The sequence below is a fragment of the Acomys russatus genome, chromosome X, assembly GCF_903995435.1.
Source record: "Acomys russatus chromosome X, mAcoRus1.1, whole genome shotgun sequence".
In the NCBI taxonomy this organism is placed as follows: Eukaryota; Metazoa; Chordata; class Mammalia; order Rodentia; family Muridae; genus Acomys; species Acomys russatus.
In genome coordinates this window covers 23,667,540-23,688,551 of record NC_067169.1, presented here as the reverse complement: position 1 = coordinate 23,688,551, position 21,012 = coordinate 23,667,540, and the positions used below count along the sequence as shown (strand labels likewise).

The 21,012-nt window shown below is 41.4% G+C and overlaps 1 protein-coding gene across 1 annotated transcript in view; it reads left to right on the top strand.

Annotated features, from left to right (window-relative positions):
• Nucleotides 1–21,012, top strand: part of Shroom2 (shroom family member 2) — a 1,329,704-nt gene that overhangs the window by 373,189 nt on the left and 935,503 nt on the right. The window lies entirely within an intron of this gene.

The window sequence follows — 21,012 nt, the reverse complement described above, 5'->3', positions numbered from 1 at the left end:
TGCCCATGAGGGATCATCTAGAATGGGTGAATAGAGGTGGGAGGACCCATCTGGCATATGGGCAGTGCCATCCCATGCACTGGGGTCCAGGACTGGATGAGAGACTGTAAAGTTAGCACAAGCATTCACTGCTCTCTACTTCCTAATTGTGACTATTATATAAACAATCACACTGTCATGCCTTTCCCTACCAGGATGAACCGTATACCCTTGAACTGTCTGATAGTTACTTTCCTCCTTGCTACAATAAAGTAACCTAAGGAAGGGTTTGTTTTGGCTCACAGCCTCTGGTGCCATCTTGAATGAAGCTATTTGTTTTGCCCTCTCTCTCTCTCTCTCTCTCTCTCTCTCTCTCTCTCTCTCCCTCTCTTTCCCTCCATCCCTCTCTTCCTCCCTTCCTCCCTCCCTCCTTTTCTCTCTCTCTCTTTTGTTTTTTGGATTTTTTGAGATAGGGTTTTTTTTTTTCTGTGCAGAAATCCTAGCTGTCCTGGACTCACTTAGCTGGCCTCGAACTCACAGAGGATGCCTACCTCTGCCTCTGCCTCCTGAGCACTGGGCTTAAAGGTGTGTGCCACCATGCCCAGCCAGTTTCTCTTTTGTGTTAAGTATATCCTGTGCCCTATAACCTTTTATTCCTTTGTGACTATGTTTTTAGTTAATTTTTCAGCGATTACTCTAGGTGTTAACAATTAAACTTGCAACTTGAACCTACTACTTTGAGTGTGTATCAAAACTTTGCTGTGGGCTGGAGAGATGGCTCAGCAGTTAAGAGCACTGTCTGCTCTTCCAGAGGTCCTGAGTTCAATTCCCAGCAACCACATGGTAGCTGACAACCATCTGTAATGTGATCTAATGCCCTCTTCAGGTGTGCAGGCATACCCACAGGCAGAGCACTCATACAATAAATAAGATCATCTCCTTACATGCAGAGCTACACAAAGAAACTCTGTCTTGAAAAGCCAAGCAAACAAACCAATAAACAAACCCCACTTTGCTGTGGTGGTGAGGCAGGAAGTTGGCAAGCCTAAGAAGAGCCTGTACTGCATAGCAAGATGCTGCCAAGGAAGGAGGTGAAGGAAACAGGGACTTTTTCCCACCAGAAGTGTGATCTCTCCCATGTCTGTTTTAGTACTGTCAAAATCTGTCAACGGTTTTATTATGCAATTATTTTTAAATGGAATAAAACACAAACAAAAACACCTTCCTTCAAAAAAGCTGTGTAATCTTCAAATTAATATTTAATACTTTACAACATGAATTAGTATTTCTTGTAACTCTGGTAGCAGCAAGTTTTATTGTTTTGTTTTGTTTATCTTAAACTCTTTCTCATTTTCATAGGACAGTGAGTAATGCTGGATATAGAATTCCCAGTTGACCGTATTTGTCTTTTAGCATTTTGAAGTTGTCAACATCCATACATCTTCTGGCCTTATGGTTTCCTAGGAAAGGCAAGTATTAATCTTTTTGACTCATTTTCATTTTCATTTTGTTAGAAAAATATCATTTAGTCAAGAGTTATTCCAAGGCCTAAGAACTTTTAAACTAATCAAAATGAAAAAGGGATGGGGATATATGTTTTTTAATCCTCCCATATAATCCATCCTGACCACAGTCTCCACTCTTCCCACTCCACGCCACCTCCCCCCCTTCTCCCAGATCTACTACTCCTGGATATGCTTAAAATATAGTACGTACTTAAAAGAAAACTTTAAAATAAAAATTTAAAAGACAAAATACAATTTCTATAATTAATATAATAGATAATATAAACAATGCACTTAACAGTGTAAACTGGTAGTAAACTATGAAAGAACTACACACTAAATGAAAACATAATTGGCGGTAAGCTACTCACACAAAGCAAACACAAATCCATTTCTGTGCTTTTCATGTTTGCTTTGAACTTTCATCATTAAGCCACTGATCATTGAGGCTTCTTTCAAGTATGAGGTTTCTAACATTAATGATACTTTTGAGACTAAGGATGCAGTTTAGTGAGCACTTGCCTGGCAGGCGTACGCTCCAGGTTCTCTCCTAAGCACTGCAAAAGCATCTGCATAGAGATCTTTGAAATTACCTTTTATTAAAAAAAAAAAAATTAAGACCCAGCAAGGGTAAATTGTAGGTAAAGGCAATTGCCCAAGATGACTGAGTTTGTTTGATTCCTAGAACCTGCATAAAGGTAGAAGGAAAAAATGACTCAAGAAAACTGTCCTCTGATTTGCACATGCAGAGACAATAATTTAAAAATTACCTGCTACATACACATTGCTGGAGCGAACAATGGTGTGGTAGTATACTATCTAATGGGGGAAACAAAGCAAAATCTTAAGTTTCTAAACTGTCAACTTTCAGCCAATAGAAATGAAAAGATTTAAGTGACCAAAAGTTTCAGCTAGTAATAGGAAAAATGCAAACTATGAAGATTATTTAACTAAAACGTCATACTTTTCTCTCAAGCAACAAGTATTCTCAAGGCTAGCACTAAATTATATTTAATTCACTGTACATAGGCAACCACGGAAGCTTAGATTTGCTCTGAAACATACAACTTATTTAAATGTTGCCTTCTGTTTCACAGTTTTAATTTATTATTCAATAGTTTCCTTAAGGGAAAAACAAATATTTTGTGTTATTTGAGAAACTGATGGGGACCTTTAATCCCTTAAAGAAAAAGAAAGACAGGCAGGTGTGGTGGCGCACGCCTTTAATCCCAGCACTCAGGAGGCAGAGGCAGGTGGATCACTGTGAGTTCGAGGCCAGCCTGGTCTACAAAGTGAGTCCAGGACAGCCAGGGCTACACAGAGAAACCCTGTCTCAAAAAATGCAAAAGAGGGGAGGGAGAGGGGGAGAAGAAGAAGAAGAAGAAGAAGAAGAAGAAGAAGAAGAAGAAGAAGAAGAAGAAGAAGAAACAACTATGCAACCCAAAATCTATTAAATCAAGAAATTCATTTTACCTTTGAACAGGCAAAGGGATTGTCATAGAAATTGAAGCAAACACAAATACGAAGAAGTATTTGACACAAGTAGAGTACATAAATAAAACTTCCTGTCAGTAATACATAGATAAACAAAATACCAAAATTGAGATTTAGATTTTCCTTCCTAAGTTTATAATAATATATCAAATTGAAAAAAAACATGTATTTAATTTTATGAGTATGGATTTGTACCTGAGATGTATGTGTACCATTTGTGCAGGAGCCCACAGGGATCAGAAGCATCAGAGCGTGAGTTATAGTTTGAGCCACACTATGGGTGCTAGGAATTAAACTATGATCCTCTGTGAGAGCAGTAAGCAGTCTAAACTGCTGAGCCATCTCTCTAGCCCCCAGTCTTCCTTTTAATGTATTTGCCCTTATGTACTGTCTCTGCTTAGTAACGTATGCTATACAAGTACATATCTTCTTTTTACCCATATTGATGTATATTTTATTTCTATAAGAAGACAATTTTCACCAGGCAGTGGTGGCACATGCCTTTAACCCCAGCACTTGGGAGGCAGAGACAGGTGGATCTCTGTGAGTTCGAGGCCAGCCTGGTCTACAAAGCGAGTCCAGGACAGCCAGGGCTACACAGAGAAACCCTGTCTCAAAAAAACCCCACATATATACATATATATACACATATGTATATATATGGTTATGCATGTATGTTGCATAATATTATGTGTGTGTGTGCGTGGGTGCGTGTGTGTGTGTGCGTGCATGCGTGTGTGTGTGCGTGCGTGCGTGCGTGCGTGCGTGCGTGCGTGTGTGTGTGTGTGTCTCTGTGTGTGTGTGTGTGTACTATATACATGTAATGGCAACAGAGGCTAGAATTGGGTGTTGGATCCACTGGAACTGGAGTTACAGATGGATGATAGCTGTCATGAAGGTACTGGGAACAGAACCCAGGTCCTCTGCAAAAGCAGCAAGTGTTCTTAACAGCTATAAGCCATGTCTCCAGTTCTCATTTTCAATTTTTTAAATGAGAAATTTGAAATGTGCTTTCACAGCATACTTGTTTATGGAACATTTTATATTTGAAATGGGTATATACAAATTCTAACCGAGACTTTCTAGCAACGTGTCTATCAAATTATTAACAGTCACCACCAACAAAAAACTTTTGTAATATGAGTAGGTGATAAAACACTGAAAACCAGTTCTTAAAATATTCAAAGATGTTTAACAGCTAAAATAATACAAGTTTTTCTTTTGTTTCTCTGACAAATATCTGGTTGGAATTTCTATGATAATGTGAGTAGATTTCAAATCCATTTCATCTCTTTTTTACTATTTCAAAATAGTGATGAAGCTCTCATTTGCAGAACATCCACCATTATTAGAACCATCACCCTGCAGCTAGCTTGGACATCATTAAAAGGGCTCATCAGAAGTATCTGATATTCATGAAGACAGAGTTTCAGGGTTTCTGCCTGGAGCTACACCCTCCAGAAGCCACTGCTTGGCTTCCCGGAAACCAGCCCCATCCCAACCAGTTACAACCTGGCCTGTGCATGGTGTTTCTTGGCAACCGGAACACAGACTCCTCCGACTGCTCTCCAGGCCCTTTGTCCTCGATGAGCGGAAGACCACAGAAGCTGGCTGCTGAAGAGGTTGTCCAGATGGCAGAGCACCTCACTGGCCTTCCTTAGCACCTTTCCCACAGACCAGGCCCCGAGTGCCTGAGTGCCAAATGTTATTCACTGGTGCAGGGACTACTGAGAGGTTTGGCAGGCCCACTTCACTAAGGGCCACCCCCTAGGGATCCCTCCAGAGAAGGCTCCACTAGAAAGAGGTGGTCATCACAGGGTTTTCACTGCCTTGAGTCCTACTTGGACACCTCTAGGGCTGCAGAGATCAGTGGCTCTTCATCTGTCTCTAATCCATATCCTAACTGGAAAATTCCGTGTGCTATTTTTGTTTTGTTTTGCTTTTTCTTTATCCTTTTGATGAGAAGAGTTTTAAATACTGCTTCAGTCTCTTCAGTAGTTGTAGTACTAGTGAGCATTTGCTTGTCCCCTTGAGTAAATTTTGGATATAGTTTCTTAGGAATTGGCCCATTTTGTCTGTGTTTTCAAATTCACTGGCATAAAGTTCCATTTTGAAATTGTGTGCTACATATAAGCTGTAGCCATGTCTCCTTTTTCATTGCTAATACTGGTAATTTGTGCCTTCTCCCTTTTTTTCTTAATCAATCTCACCAGGGGGTTGTCTATTTTATTAGTTTTTACAAAGAACCAACTTTTGGCTTTGTTGCTTCTCTCTATTGTTTCTTTGTTCTCTATTTCTTTAATTTCTGCTCTTATCTTTTTTGACCTCCTTCCTTCCACATTTTTTGGATTTATTCTGTTGTTCTTTTTCTAATTTTTTAAACTGTATGTTGAGCTCATTCATTTTCAATCTCTTGTTTTCTTTTTCTGTTTGCTTGGCTTTGATGTCTGTTTTTCTCAGTCTATATAGCCCAGGTTAATTTCAAATTCAAAGTACAGGCATGAGTCAGTGAGCCTAGCTCTCAGGAGGTCCTACTTGTTTTCTAATTTACATATTTAAAAGCTGGAAATTTCCTGCTGATACTGCTTTCCTACATCATCACATACGGTAGTAATTTCATTGTTGTTCAGTTCCAAGCACTTCAGTATATTTATTATCATTGCTTCCTTGACTCATGAACATTTAAGTTCCCAAATGTTTGGGGAATTTTTAATTTGTTCTTTTATTGAAATCTATCCTATTATGTTCAGATGATGTGGTCTATGCGATAATTGAAATTTATTGATATTGTTCTATTGCTTAGTACATGATTGATAATTATTAATGTTTTCTATGTGCTCTATAAGAATGTGTGTCCTCTAAATATTAGAGGTCTACATGTGTCTACTAGCAACTATCTTATTCAAATTATATTTATCTAGACTGAATGCTTTTGTTATGATCTACCAAAAATTTTAAAGTTAACTCTGACACTGGAGTTATCTGTTTTCTTCTTATAGTTTCCTTTTTTAACATAAATTAAGAATTGTTATATTCTGGTAACTGTGTAATATCCTTCTCTATTCCTGATAATAGGGGAATTATGCTAGATTATCCTATATTAATGCAATGGCACAATCTTTTCTTCTTGTTAGGGTTTGTGTGACATATAATTTTCTATCTTTTTACTTTTAAGAATTTTTTACACCTTTGTGTTTTAATTATATTTCTTGAAAACAGCATGTGGCTGGACATTTTTTAAAAATCTAATCTTGCCTGGCGTGGTGGTGCATGCCTTTAAATCCCAGCAATTGGGAGGCAGAGGCTGGTGGATCGCTGTGAGTTCGAGGCCTACAAAGTGAGTCCAGGACAGCCAAGGCTACACAGAGAAACCCCGTCTCGAAAAACAAAAGCAAAAACAAAATAAATAAATAAAAATCTAATCTTACGCCAAGCATGGTGGCGTACACCTTTAATCCCAGCACATGGGAGGCCAAAGTAGGTGGATCTCTGCATTTAAGTACAGAATGAGTTCCAGGCTAGCCAGGGCTATACAGTGAGACCCTGTCTCGGGGAAAACAAAACAAAACAAAACAACTTACCTAATCACCTCTGCTTTTAAAATTTTGTGAGTTTAGTTTACATTCATTGAAGGGTGTTGGGGATGGTCTCTACCAACACTTTCTTATTTTGGTTTTCCACTATTTCTTGTATGTATAATTTTCTCTCTCTCTTTTTTTTTTAACCTGCTTTTTTAGTTTTAAGTTTTTTCTTCCTGTTAGGATTTATTTTTCTATTCTTTCGTTATCCTTGAAAGTCTACCATGTATGTTTAACTTACAAAGCTTAAACAATATTTTCATTATCTCTTGAGCAGTGTGGGAAGCTTAAAACTCGATTTTAGGTTGTCCTCTCCTAACCACTTGATTTTGACTTTTGTTTTTTGTTTGTTTGTTTTATAATCTCACAGCTATATATTATCAGCATTGTTTAATGTATACAGCAGCATCTGTCCAGACTGACATACAAACATTCTTGCATCTCAAACCCCCTTATGGCATTGTTTTCTCTCATTATGAATATAGTGTTTGTTCTTTTAGTTCCGATTTCCTGGTATTAAACTCTCTGAGTCTTTGTTGTGTGTTAAAGGCCTTGTTGCCTTTAAAGAGTGTGTCATCAGTCTAACCATGATTTGGTTTCATTTGTTTTTCAGTGGGGTCCACGGGGAGTTCTGTGTTTCATTCTGCATGTTTAGACTTTTTTCTGTTTTATTTATTCTACTTTTGAAATGTGTTTCATGGCTTAGTAGATGCATGGAGGTTTTTTTTTTTAATAATATCTGGAGAATTATCAACTATTAGATTCTCTCTAGTTTTTTTTTTTTTTTCTCAAAATCCAATTCCTCATATTTTGAACCTCCTAATCCTGTTTTTCATAATTCATAACAAGTCTCTCATATTTTCTATTTTGTTGTACTTCATTTGCGGAAATTTCACTGAGTATATGTTTTAGTTTATTCTCTGTTCAGCTATGTTTAATCTGCCTTCTACTTTTCCCGTTGAGTTTTTTACTTTGTGTTTTCCTTTGTAAAAGGTTCATTTACATTCTAATCTTTCTAGCTATCCCTAAGTCTTTTGTTTTTTGTTTTGTTTTGTTTATGAGACAGGGTTTCTCTGTGTAGTCCTGACTGTCCTGGACTCACTTTGTAGACCAGGCTGGCCTCTAACTCATGTTAATCCACCTGCCTCTGCTTCCTGAGTACTGGGATTAAAAGTGTGCACCACCACACCCAGCATTAAGTCTTTTGTTGCTTGCTTGCCTTTGTGATTACACCTACGACTCCTTTAAGTATATTCTTTGTTAAATCAGTACTTGCTTTTTTGTGTATGACATTGTAAATATCATTCACGTCTGAACTACCCAGCACACGGATTATATCATCTTTATTGTGTACCTTTCTTGTTTTCCTAAAATCCAGTGTTCTGGGAATTTGTTTTCTTTTCCTAGTTTTGTAGCACCTGTTACGAATTCTTAGTAACTTTACAAGAATTAAAAATTCTTCTTAGAAATTATTTGTGGAATCCAAATCAGACCATGCTCCTATTCTGCTCAAAATTCACCCATGACCTCCAGTTCTCTCTGTACAAAAGCCAGCATCATCTCCATGGCCCAGACGTTCCTACAAAATCTAGCTCCCTTCACCCCTGTGATCTCAGTGCTGGCAGTCTCACTCTTCACTAGCTATACTGGCCTTCTTCCTATTCCTCACGCATGCTAGGGACCTCCCACCCTCAGGGCCATTGTACTTGCTGTTTTCACTACAGGGAATATTCTTCTTCCCAAATAATTTGATGGCTTGCCCAAGTATTTCCATTGTGTTCAAATGTGTTAACTCTCTAAGGAAGTATTTTCTAACTAGCATATATAAAATGGCCCCATTCCTTTCCATGTTGTGTCTTATCCTATTTTATGTTATGTCATCTACAAAGCACTGATCACTACTTGATATATATTTATTTATTGTGGTTAGTGTTTTCTCTACCAAATAGACTGTAAGCTCTTCAAAGCAGAGATTTCTGTGTTGTTTACTGCTGTAACCCCAATGTCAAGAACAGTGTGTAATAATATTCAGTGAACATTCAATAAAATATTTGTGGAATAAAGTAAATGACTGACTGACTTAATTTTTCAATATGAAAAACGCAGACAGAAACACTCACAGAATTAGGGTCAGCCTAAAGGCTTTTATTGGCATGCTAAGGAGCATACATGCTATATTATTTACAAGGGTACTGGGTAGAAAGACACATTTAGGACAACTCCTGAGTTTTCTGGAGTAGCAAGTTCACAAATGGCAGGATCATGCAAAGCCCTATGTTCTTTGTGACTGAATCTACACTATTCACTTCTAAAACCAAGAGTGCCTTTTTGTTTTATTTTGTTTTGTTTTTGTTTTTCCAGACAGTGTTTCTCTGTGTAATAGAGCCCTGGACCACAAAGATCTGCTTGCCTCTGCCTCCCAAGTGCTGGGATTAAAGGCATTCATTATCCATGCCCAGCAAGGAGTACCTCCCTTTTAACCAGCTCTCAAGCTTATAAAGCCATGCTCTCCTGTTACTTTGTGCAAACAAAGGCCCCAGTTTTCCCCTTTCTTGCCTGGTGAGGAACTGTTTCTTGGTTCTCAAGTCAAGCAGGTCACTATTATTAGACTTTATCTGTGATCCTAGAGAGGAGAGGAAGGTGTCCATTGTCCGGTGCATAGTCAGTACCATCCTACAGGTAAACACTACAGAAGGCAATTTTCAGATTGAAAGGATTCCCGTCCCCCTGTCATCAAAGTAGCAGCCAGAATTCCCAAGGCATTCTATAGTTTTGACCATGTGTGGCTGCAGCTCTTGCTCAACCCCTCCCTCCAGTGCTGCAGCTGCCTTGAGCAAGTGTAGACAGGCCTTTGTCCCATGGTACTCACTAGTACCAATCTCAGCTTGGCTCAGCCATGGATGGATTTCCCTGGACTCTGAATTTCCCTAGAAGTAGCGCTTTTATGTTTTTATGGAGACGAACTTGAACCAGAGCCTTGTTGTCTTTCCTCCCCTGGAATCCTTCACTTCATCACACCAACAATGCCCTTCCATAACCAACTAGGTGTGTGCATGCTCCCTGTGTTTTCAAGACAGAAACAAAATGTTATTTAGCAATACACAGATTTGGCAAGTAAACATCTATGAAAAGCTCCTTCTTTTAATTGCTGAGTCATCTCTCCAGCCACATACCCTGTTTTTAAAAATTAAGGTATTTAATTATTACAATTGTATATCTCATGTGTGTATGTGTGTGGGTGTGTACATGGATGGAGGTCAGAGGAAAACTTGCAGGTATTGGTTCTTTCCTTCCACAATGTGAATTCCAGGCAGTGGTGGTGTATGCCTTTAATCCCAGCACTGAGGAGGCAGAGGTAGAGGGAATCTCTAAGTCGAGGTCAGCTTGGTCTACAGAGCAAGTTCCAGGACAGCCAGGGCTACACAGAGAAACACTGCTTCAAAAAAAAAAAAAAAAAAAAAAAGGATCATGGATATTAACCATAAAGGACAGGAGCCACAGACTCAAAGAAACTAAGTTACAAAGAGGGCCCAAGGGAAGATGCTTGACTCTCACTCAGAAGAGATAATAAAATAGACATTGGGGGTTGGTGGTGGGGAGGGAGCTGAGTAGAAGAGGGGATGAGAAGGGGAGCAGAGGTGGGGACTAAGAGTAGGAAGAGCTGGAGAGAAAGGGCCAGGTTAAAAAATGGAAATTGGAGATGGGGGCCATCTCTGGCATTTGCCAGAGACCTGGTATAGGGAGGTACCAGGATGAAGAAGAGGAAATAAAATAGACATCTGAAGTAGATGGAAAGAGGGAGCTGTGTGAAAGATGGGGTGAGAAGAGTAATGGGGGGCAATCAGGTGTGGGAAGGGCTGGGGTGGGTGGGCAGTGTGGGGGTGGAAGGGAGAAGAACTGGAAAGAGAAAGGAAATCTGTGGGGGAGCATCTCCAGGAGAGGGGAGGCCCCTGGAAGTCTATTGGGGTGACCCAAGCTGAGTTCCCTAACAGCAAAGGACATGGAGCCTGAAGTCAGTGGAGGGAGAGCGACACCAACCCACCCATAAAACCTTCGACTCAAAATTTCTCTTACCTAACAGAAGTGTAGGGATAGAGATGGAGCAGAGATTGTGCAAACCAATGACTGGCCCAAGTGAGACCCATCCCATGAGAGAGAGCCAATCCCTGACACTATTAATGATAATCTGCTATGCTTGCAGAAGGTGCCTAGCCTAACTGCCCTCTGAGAAGCTTCATCCAGCAGCTGATGAAAACAGATGCAGAGACCCACAGCCAAACAATAGGCTGAGCTCCAGGAATTTTGTGAGAGTTGAAGGAAGGATAGAGGGGGACCAGATGGGTCAAGGACCCCACAAGAAGACCTACAGAGTAAACTAACCTGGGCTCATAGAGGCTGAACCACCAAGCAAAGAGCTTGCATTGACCAGACCTAGACCCCCTATGCATACGTAGCAGATGTGCTACTTGGTCATGTAAGTCCCCTAACAATGGGAGTAGGGGCTGTCTCTAACTCTGCTGCCTGCCGCTGGATCCTTTTCCCCTAGCTGGGCTGCCTTGTCTGTCCTCAAGTGGAAGAAGATGGGCTTAGTCCTGCTGTGACTTGAGGTGCCAGGGTGGGTTGGTACCCCTTAAGGGCCTCCCCTTCTCTGAGAAGGAGAGGAGGGACTGAGGATTGGGGGAGGGGGCTGGGGTTAGGCTGTACAGTGATTAAATAAGTAAAGTTTTGTTTTTTTTTTTTTAAATCGTGTCTCCGGAATTGAATTCCAGTCCTCAGGTTTGGTGACAAGCCACTTTATCTCAGGTGGCTCAGAACTGCCTGTAACTCCAGCTCCAGGAGATCTGAGGCCCTCTCCTGGCCTCCAGGTACATGCACATTCATTCACAAAGCCACACACAACGGCGTACAGATACTCATAATTACCTTTAAAAGTCACCAGGGAATACTTTAATTCCAGTATTAGGGAGGCACACGAGCAGATCTCTGAGTTCCAGGCAAGCCTAGTTTACATAGCAAGTCCTATTTCAAACAGATAAATAAAAATAAAATCTTTCTAAAAGGATATTAAAAACAAGTAGAAAAGAGAACAAAAATGCTATATATTAGGAAATAAGGAAGGACTGAATTCAGATAATGGATATGAGTTATGAAAGTGAATATAAAACTTTTTCTAATTCTAACCCTTATGAATTTTTTGTATTTAGTGGTATATAGATACATAAAATATATTTGATAATGAAAATATAAAATCCAATATGAAGCCGGGCATGGTGGTGCACGCCTTTAATCCCAGCATTTGGGAGGCAGAGGCAGGCAAATTGCTGTGAGTTTGTGGCCAGCCTGGTCTCAAAGTGAGCCTAGGACAGCCAAGGCTACACAGAGAAACCCTGTCTCAAAAAAAAAAAAAAAAAAAAACAAGAAAAAAAAACCCAAAAAAATCCAACATGAAGTTCCACAGCTTCCTTTTTTTTGGGGGGGCGGTTTCGAGACAGTGTTTCTCTGTGTAGCCTTGGCCGTCCTAAACTCACTTTGTAGACCAGGCTGGTCTCGAACTCACAGAGATCCACCTGCCTCTGCCTCCCAAGTGCTGGGATTAAAGGTGTATGCCACCATGCCTGGCTATTACTATTATTATTATTATTAACCTTTAAATAATAGAGCATAAAATAATTTTTATAGATGCTTTGCATACCCACATATACAATCAGTGAAATATGAATTAAGCTAACAATGACATGGCGGCAAGTGTCAGGCATGGCAGCAGGAGCAGGAAGTTGAAAGCTCACATCTTTAAGCTCAAACACAAAGAAAGAGAACTGGAAGTAGAGTGAGCCTATATAATCTCAGAGGCCACCCATAGTGACATCTCTAATGAGACTGCACCACCTAAATTTCTGAAATGGCACCATTAATTGGGAGTGAAGTGTTCAGATACCAGAGCCTATGGGGTTCATTCTCACTCAAACCACCACTGGGAACATCATGGAAGAGAGAGTGGAAAGATTTTAAGAGCAAGAGGAAATGATACACATTTGAGGCACACTTTCCTCTGGGCATAACATTGCCACTGCTCTCCTGAACCCTCAGCCCCTGTGATTATCCACACAAACCATGAGCAAGATTGGGTCCATTTACAGAGGGAAGAAACTTCACCGTGTTCCTCACATCCCCAAGAATATATTGGTAGTTAAGAATTGCTGGGAGAGACATTTTCTTCAGTGGTGTAGCCACTTATAAGCCCATGACTCTGCAACTCCTTACCCTGCTCCTGTAAATACCCCTAATTAAACTCACTGGCTCACCAAGAAAAAAAAAAAAAGATAACAATGACATACCATTATGGCACCTATTGAAATAACTGCAACTCAAAATGCTTACACCAAACACTGAATCTGAGCCATAACCGGAATTTAACTAATCTATTGCTAGTAGGAATATAAAATAGTATCATCATTTTGGGAAAGTGCCCCCAAAAGAAACATCTTCTTACTGTACACTCCAGCAATTTCAGGTCTTGATAATTAACTCATGATTTCTTTTATGGGGGAGGGGTTCTTTTTGTTTTTGTTTTTGTATTTTTGAGCCAGGGTTTCCCTGTGTAACAGCTCTGGCTGTCTTGGAACTAGCTCTGTAGTCCAGGCTGGTCTCAAACTCACAGAGATTCGCCTGCCTCTGCCTCCCAAGTGCTGGGATTAAAGGTGTGCACCACCACTACCTGGCTTAATTTGTGATTTCAAAACTTATATCCACAAGAAAATCTACACACAGATGTTTATAGCAGCCATACTCATAACTGTTCAAACACAGGCCTGATGGCATCCATACCTTTAATCCCAGCATTCAAGAGATGGAAGAAAAATTACAAAATTGAGGCCAGACAAGTTCTTAATTTTTTTAAAGATTTATTTATTTATTATGTTTACAGTGCTCTGCTTGCATGTACACCTGCACACCAGAAGATGGCACCAGATCTCATTATAGATGGTTGTGAGCCACCATGCAGTTGCTGGGAATTGAACTCATGACCTTTGGAAGAGCAGCCAGTGCTCTTAATCTCTGAACCATCTCTCTAGCCCTGTAGCAAGTTCTAAATCACCTTCAGCTACTATGTAGCAGCAGCAACAACATAAAAGTAATCATACTTTGAAGCAATGAAAGTATTCTTGGGCAAGGCATAGTGGGGCACGCCTTTAATCCCAGCACTTGGGAGGCAGAGGCAGGCGGATGACTGTGAGTTCGAGGCCAGCCTGGTCTATAAAGTGAGTCTAGGACAGCCAAGATAACATAGAGAAACCCTGTCTAAAACAACAACAACAAAAAAACCAAACACACAAACAAAAAAGTATTCTTTAGTAGATAAGTGAATAAAGATACTATGGTGGACTGGAGAGATGGCTCAGCAGTTAAGAGCACTTCCAGAGGTCATGAGTTCAATTCCCAGCAAGCCCAAAATTTACCCTGCCAACAAGGTGTGCAGGGATAAAGATGGAGCAGAGATTGAAGAAACCAATGCCTGGCCCAACTTGAGACCCACCCCATGGGAGAGAGCCAACCCCTGACACTATTAATGATATCCTGCTCTGCTTGCAGACAGGAGCCTAGCATAGCTGTCCTCTGAGAGGCTTCACCCAGGAGTGGATGGAAACAGATGCAGAGACCCACAGACAAATATTAGGCAGAGCCTGGGGAGTCTTGTGGAAGAGTTGGGGGAAGGGTAGAAGAATCCAGAGGGGACAGAAGCTCCACAAGAAGACCAACAGAGTCAATTAACCTAGGCCCATGGGGACTCAGAGAGACTGAAGCAGCAAAGAGCATGCATGGACTGGACCTAGGTCTCCTACTCATATGTAACTGAAGAATAGTTTGGTTTTTATGAGGATCCCCTAGCAATTAGAGCAGGGGCTATCCTTGACATGGCCTGCTTTTGGATCACTTTCTCCTAGCTGGGTTGCCTTGTTGGGCCTCAGTGGAAGAGGATGTGCTCAGTCCTGATGTGACTTGACGTGCCAGGAGTGGGTTGGGGGAGGCTCCCCTTTTCTGAGGAGTAGGGAAAGGGAGGTAGGGAGAAGAGTGTGGGATTGGGAAGAGAGGTGGGAGTGGGCTTTGACAAGGATGTAAAGTAAATAAATAGAACATTTAAATTTATTGGTATGGGTGCTTTGCCAACATATGTTTGTACATCATGTGTATGCCTGTTTCCTGCAGAGGTTGGAAGAGGGTATTTGATTCTTTGGGGCTGGAATTGCAGACAGTTGTGAGCCACTATGTGGATATTGAGGATTGAACATGGATCTTCTGGCAGAACAGCCAGCAGTCTTAAGGGCTGAGCCACCTCTCCAGCCCTCATTTTATTTTTCAGATTTATTTATGTGTATGAATGTTTTGCCTGTATGTATTTATGTGCTTCATGTGTGTGCTGGGTGCTAGTGGGGGTCAAAAGAGAGCATCAGACTGCCTGGAACTAGAATAACAGATGGTTTTGAGCCACCATGTGGACATTGGGAACTGAATCCAGGTCCTGTGCAAGGGCAGCAAATGCGCCCAACCACTAACTCATCTCTCCAGCTTTTTGTTTTGTTTTGTTTTGAGACAGGGTTTTTCTCTGTAGCCCTGGCTGTCCTGGACTCACTTTGTAGACCAGGCTGTCCTTGAACTCAGTGACCCGCCTGCCTCTGCCTCCCAAGTGCTGGGATTAAAGGCGTGTGCCACCATGCCTGGCTCCAGCTCCTTTTTATTTTTGCTTTTGTTTTGTTTTTGAGACAGTGTCTCACTGTGTAGCCCTTCCTGGCCTAGAACTTGCAATGTAGACCAGGATGGCCTCACAGTCACAGATATCCACCTGCCTCTGCTTCCTGAGTACTGGGATTAAAGGTATGTGCCACTAAGTCTGATATGCTCTTACTTTTTCCCTGTGTAGAGAAAGCTGGCTTCTAACTTGAGATCTTATTGTTTCTTCTTCCTGGGTACTGGGATTAGTCATATGCTGCCATGCCCAACTGTTTTGTCCATTTTTAGATTGTAGTGTCTTTTTGTCGATAAATTATTTTTACAGTTAGAACAGTAAGTTCTTAGATACATGAATTAAAAACGTATTTGAGGAGCTGGCTCAGCAGTTAAGAGCCTGCGGGTGGTGCTCTGGCTTCTTCTGGCCTCCAAGGGTACCTGCACTTGTGTGCACATCTCCATGCACAAATGCAAAATTACAAATAAGACTTTAAAATCACACACACACACACACACACACACACACTGTAGGTGCCTTTTTACTTCTTGATAATGTCTTTTGATACAGAACCAACTGCTGATGAAGCACGAGGCATCTGATGTTGCTCCTGCTTTTGGTGTTATGTTTTAGAATCCATTGCTGGCTGGGCATGGTGGCACACACCTTTAATCCCAACACTTGGGAGGCAGAGGAACCTAGATAGATCTCTGTGAGTTTGAGGCCAGTCTGGTCTGCATAGTAGGCAGCAGACTAGTCAGGGCTATATATTGAGAACTTGGTTCAAAACAAAAACAAGAATCCATTGCTGAATTTAAGTCACAACCAACTACAGTTCCTTCTAAGAGGTTTTTGGCTTTATCTCTTAAATTTACATAATTGATCCATTTTGAGTATTTGGTATATGGTGATTTGACAGGTAGGGGGTTCAATTTCATTCTCTTGCCTGTTAAAATTCAGTTGTTACAGCATCATATGTGAAGGAGACTATTCGCTTCCTTACTGTAAAGTGCTACCCTTGTCAGAAACTAACTGGCTGGCTGGGAGAAATTAGATGAGTTTGATCTCCAGCATCATTTGCTCTTTTTTTCAAGATTATTTTGGCCAGGCAGCAGTGGCACCCACCTTTAATCCCAGCACTTGAGAGGTAGGTGGAGACCAGCAGATTTCTGTGAGTTCGAGGCCAGCCTGGTGGGGATGTGGCGGGGTATGTCCTCTCCATTATACAACCAAGTTTAGCACTGCTAATGAAGGCTTGTCTAGGTACCAAAGTACCAGCCTCTCCCTCAGCTCACAGAAGAAAGCCCTTTAAATGATTGGAAAGGGTCTCTTTGAAATAAAACTTTGCCATACTTTTTGTAAGTGTATATCGTAAAATTTCCCCCATTTCTTTCACCAGAGACCTCTGTATTATTGACAGGGGTAAAAACAGATCTCTTGAAACACACTGAGTTCTAAGTGCTAATTTCTGCGGGCCCAAACTATCAATATGGTCCACCAGTTACAGTGGGATTAGATTATACATGAAAACTTGTCCTGAGTCAGGAGACTTTATGAGTTTCTGGATACTTTTTCTTTTTTTTCTGTTTTGTGTTTAGTTTTTTGAGACAGGGTTTCTCTGTATAGCCCTGGCTGTCCTAGATTCACTTTGTGGACCAGGCTGGCCTCAAACTCACAGTGATCCTCCTGCCTCTGCCTCTGCCTCTGCCTCCCGAGTGCTGGGATTAAAGGTGTGCACCATCATTTACATTATTTAAATATACACAATATACATGACATAAAGAAGAGAAGGGGGGCTGGAGAGATGGCTCAGAGGTTAAGAGCACTGGCTGCTCTTCCAAAGATCACGAGTTCAATTCCCAGCAATCACATGGTGGCTCACAACCATCCACAATGAGATCCGGTGCCCTCTTCTGGTACAAGCAGGCATAATACTGTATACATAATAAATAAATATTTTTTTAAAAAAGAAGAGAAGGGGAGGAAGAGTTATTTCTTCTCTGGGAATTAACAGAAAATAATAGAGATACAACATTTAAAAATTTATTTTTATTACATCTATTTATGTGTGCACACACACATGGAGATCAGGACAACTTGCGTGAGTCTCTTATCACATGGATCCCTGGGATTGAATTCAGGTCATCAGGCTTGTGGAGCAAGTGCTTTTACCCACTGGGCCATCTCACTGGCCCAAGATACAACACATGTATAAGACAAAACAAACAAACAAACAGAAAATGGAGGATAAAACTGCCAAGTGGCAAGATCTTAGAAGCAAAGAAAAATAAAAATAGAAAAGTGGACTTATTTTTTGAAATGAATATCTGAGTGCATGACATCAAATAGTAATCTGCATTCAGTGTTCCCTCAGGTCCACTAAATTATGTGCAGGTCTGGGAGCTTACACTTGCTCCACGGTCACCCCTCCTCTTCTCATCATCTGAGACCTCATGCGGCGGCGGGGCTGGGCCTCCTTGAGACCACACAACTAAGGGATACAATATTCATGCTCTGCATGACATGGTGGCATCTGGTACAAGTGGCTAGTTTCACAGTTACAGCCACTTTGGGTTTATTCTGAAGAAAACCAAGAAGAAAACCCTCCCAATAGGAAAATTTCCATCATATAAATAAATGGTAAAAAAGCTTAAGAGAGCTGCCGGCTGACTCATGTCTGCTCACACAGTCAAGGATTTGGAAGGAACTCGACTGAAATGCTGAAAAGACATCTGAGGACAACGGCCTATGTGATGTGATGTCTTTCCATCATGGAATGAGCACACAGGGAGAATTTTCATGACCCACACAAACAAGCACCACTGTTGAGGAAGATCTCAGAACAGATAGTCCAGTCTGTGGATGTGGCCAATCTCTATCCTATCATCTTTATCCTTACCAACAGACTGAACAAGGTGGTCATGATGCTCTAAGGGGTGCCTTGAAGGCCAATCTGGTTATAGATTACTGCTGAATGTTCATCATGTCAACAAGAAGTCTAAACCCTTTATCTTGATGGTAACTGATTACACAGGCACTGCAAGAAGCTACTGGTTCTCCAAAACCCTGGCAGGAAAACAGTAGAAAAAATTCTCAGTTGCAAACATGCTACCTCTCATGAAAAAAAGGAAGAAAGCACAGGTTGGGCCAAGAGGCCAGAAAGCAGAGCCAGGAGTATGAAAACTCATCTCCAGTCATGGAATCAAATCAAGAAACTTCATTTGCCTAGCAAGATTTGCCTAGCAGTTGCTGCTTCCAATGGCACACATATATCATTTGCTCTTTCTGAACTGTTCTGTCTGCATGTGCCTTTCCCATGACAGTATATTAGGGAAGTGTTAGGGATGGATAACGTGTTTTTAAGTTTCACAGATCCACCCACAGAGAACAGTACTTGAGCCATATGTAGGGATTATTACACCCAAAGCAGTTCATTCATATTTAGCACCTAGAGGTTAATGTTGTAATGGGATGTAACTTAAGAGAACTTAAGGAATGACTGTATTTTGTATGTGGAAAGGACATAAATAAGTACTAGAGAGTGGACCATGTTAGCTAATCTCTAAGAAGACCCCTCAATGAACCCCATCTTCTAGCAATTACATTTTTTTCTGAGACAGGGTTTCTCCATGTAGCCTTGGCTGTCCCAGACTTCATTTTGTAGACCAGGCTGGCAACTATATTCTTAATTCCTTCCTTCTGAACATGGCCTAGACCTTTTACCCTAATGAATATTGTCTATTGCAAAAACAATGGACTATTTCTTCTGAGATTAGAATATGGAGTCATTTTTTATTTCTTGCCCATCTTGATTTCATGAAGCAAGCTGCCATGTTGTGAGCTGCCCCATGAAAAGATCCACCCACACGCAATGAAGTGACTCAACCCTGTCCAACAGCCAGTAAGAAACAGAATCCCGCCACCAGCCAATGACAGGACTTCTAAGTAGACCCCAACCCAAGCGAATGACCCTGATAAACTCAGCTAAATTGTTCTCAAATTTCTAACCCAAGAATGCAGGAGCTAAATGGTGCTTTATGGCCGCTCTGGCTTTTTTTTTTTTTTTTTTTTAAGACAGGGCCCCTCTACAACTCAGGCTAGCTTCAAATTTACTGTCTTCCTGTTCTTCCCTCCAAAGGTTTGGTTTTAGAGGTTATGTGCCAAAGTATTGTCTTACAGCAATACATACCTAGCAGACAGGTATGGGAATTACGCCGGAACTTAGCAATACAGGCTTCTGTCTACCCAGCTAGCATTGTTGAGGTCCCAGCTTACTAACAGTAAAGTTCCACGACGAACCAGCTTAGACTACTTCTGATATATAAATAGGGCTTTAGATTTACAGAAGAGAATCACAGCCCTGTTTGGGGGTGGGGGTGGGCCCAGTGTATTATCCCAGGTGTCTACTGCTTATGTGTTTACTAAGAACTTTGCCAAGTATCTTACACAGAGCATGGTACCCAGAGTTTAATTAAGTGCCTGAGGTCTTAATTTCAGATCTTCTACGACACCAGGTTAATGTTTCTTTCAGGGCTCTGATGACCATGGCCCAGACTGGCCCTACTTCCAGAGTGTCATTCTTGATCAGGGGACTTCATACAGTGCAGAAGGAACACAATTCACATGCAGCATAGGGTTGGAAATGCTGCTCTATCTGCCTCTTTCTAAACTGACTGTGCAAGGCTCCCACCCCACCCCTAGAAGACAACTCAGGTCTGCTTCTTATTTTTGTTTTTCCTTCAGAAACTCTCCTGTAGGAAGTTTCAGGCAGGAGGGGACTCATTAAACCTAGTATTTTGGGCATGACTTAAGGCACCGAGGCACTGACAAGCTAGAGGCAGGAAGAAATGGACAGTTTGGGCCAAGAGAGGATATAGATGCTGGTTATAGTGGCACACCTTTAATCCAAACACTCAGGAGGCAGAGGCAGGCAGGACCCTGTGTCTGAGGTCAGCCTGGTCTACAGAGTGACTTCCAGGACAGCCAGGGTTACATAGAGAGACCCTGTCTCAAAAAGAGAGGGAGAGATGATGAGGGGGGAATTTGTCCTTTTATTTTTTACTTTGTCCTTAATAGAAGCAGTATCTCTTTCCATCCCCTGCCTACTCAGGTGCTATGCTGACAGGAGTGGAAATGTCTGGTAGGGTATAGCAGCAAGAAGGAATCTGTAAACTAAATGGCTCTGAGGTAAAAAAACAAAAAACAAAAACAAACAAACAAAAAAACCACAACTTCCCATTTATTTGGTACTCTCTTGAGGGAAGAGGGAAACCTCAATTGAGAAAATGCCCCCATCAGATCTTCCGCTGGTAAGTGATGTTGAAGGACCTAGCTCACGGTGGGCTGTGCCAGCCCTGAGCGCTATATGAAAGAAGGCTGAGCAAGCTAGTGAGCAACACTCCTCCAAAGCCTCTGGCTCAGTTCCTACCTCCTTCCCTGGATGATGGACTACAAGCCATAAGATTAAATGGACCCTTTCCTCCCCAAGTGGCTTTTGTTGTGGTGCTTTATCACAGCAGTGGAAATCCTAAGATGGTTCTGCATCACTGATGGCTACACATAAACTGTGAAAGGGGCAAATAGTATATGAGGGATATGGCAAAGTGAAGTGCACAGCTGAGAAAGGATGTCTGAGAATTGGTAAGGGATAGGCCCATACCACAAAGGACCCCTACAGTGGTCTGAGCAGTTCACTAACCTAGGAGTTGCTATAAGTTGTAGACATCATCTTTTC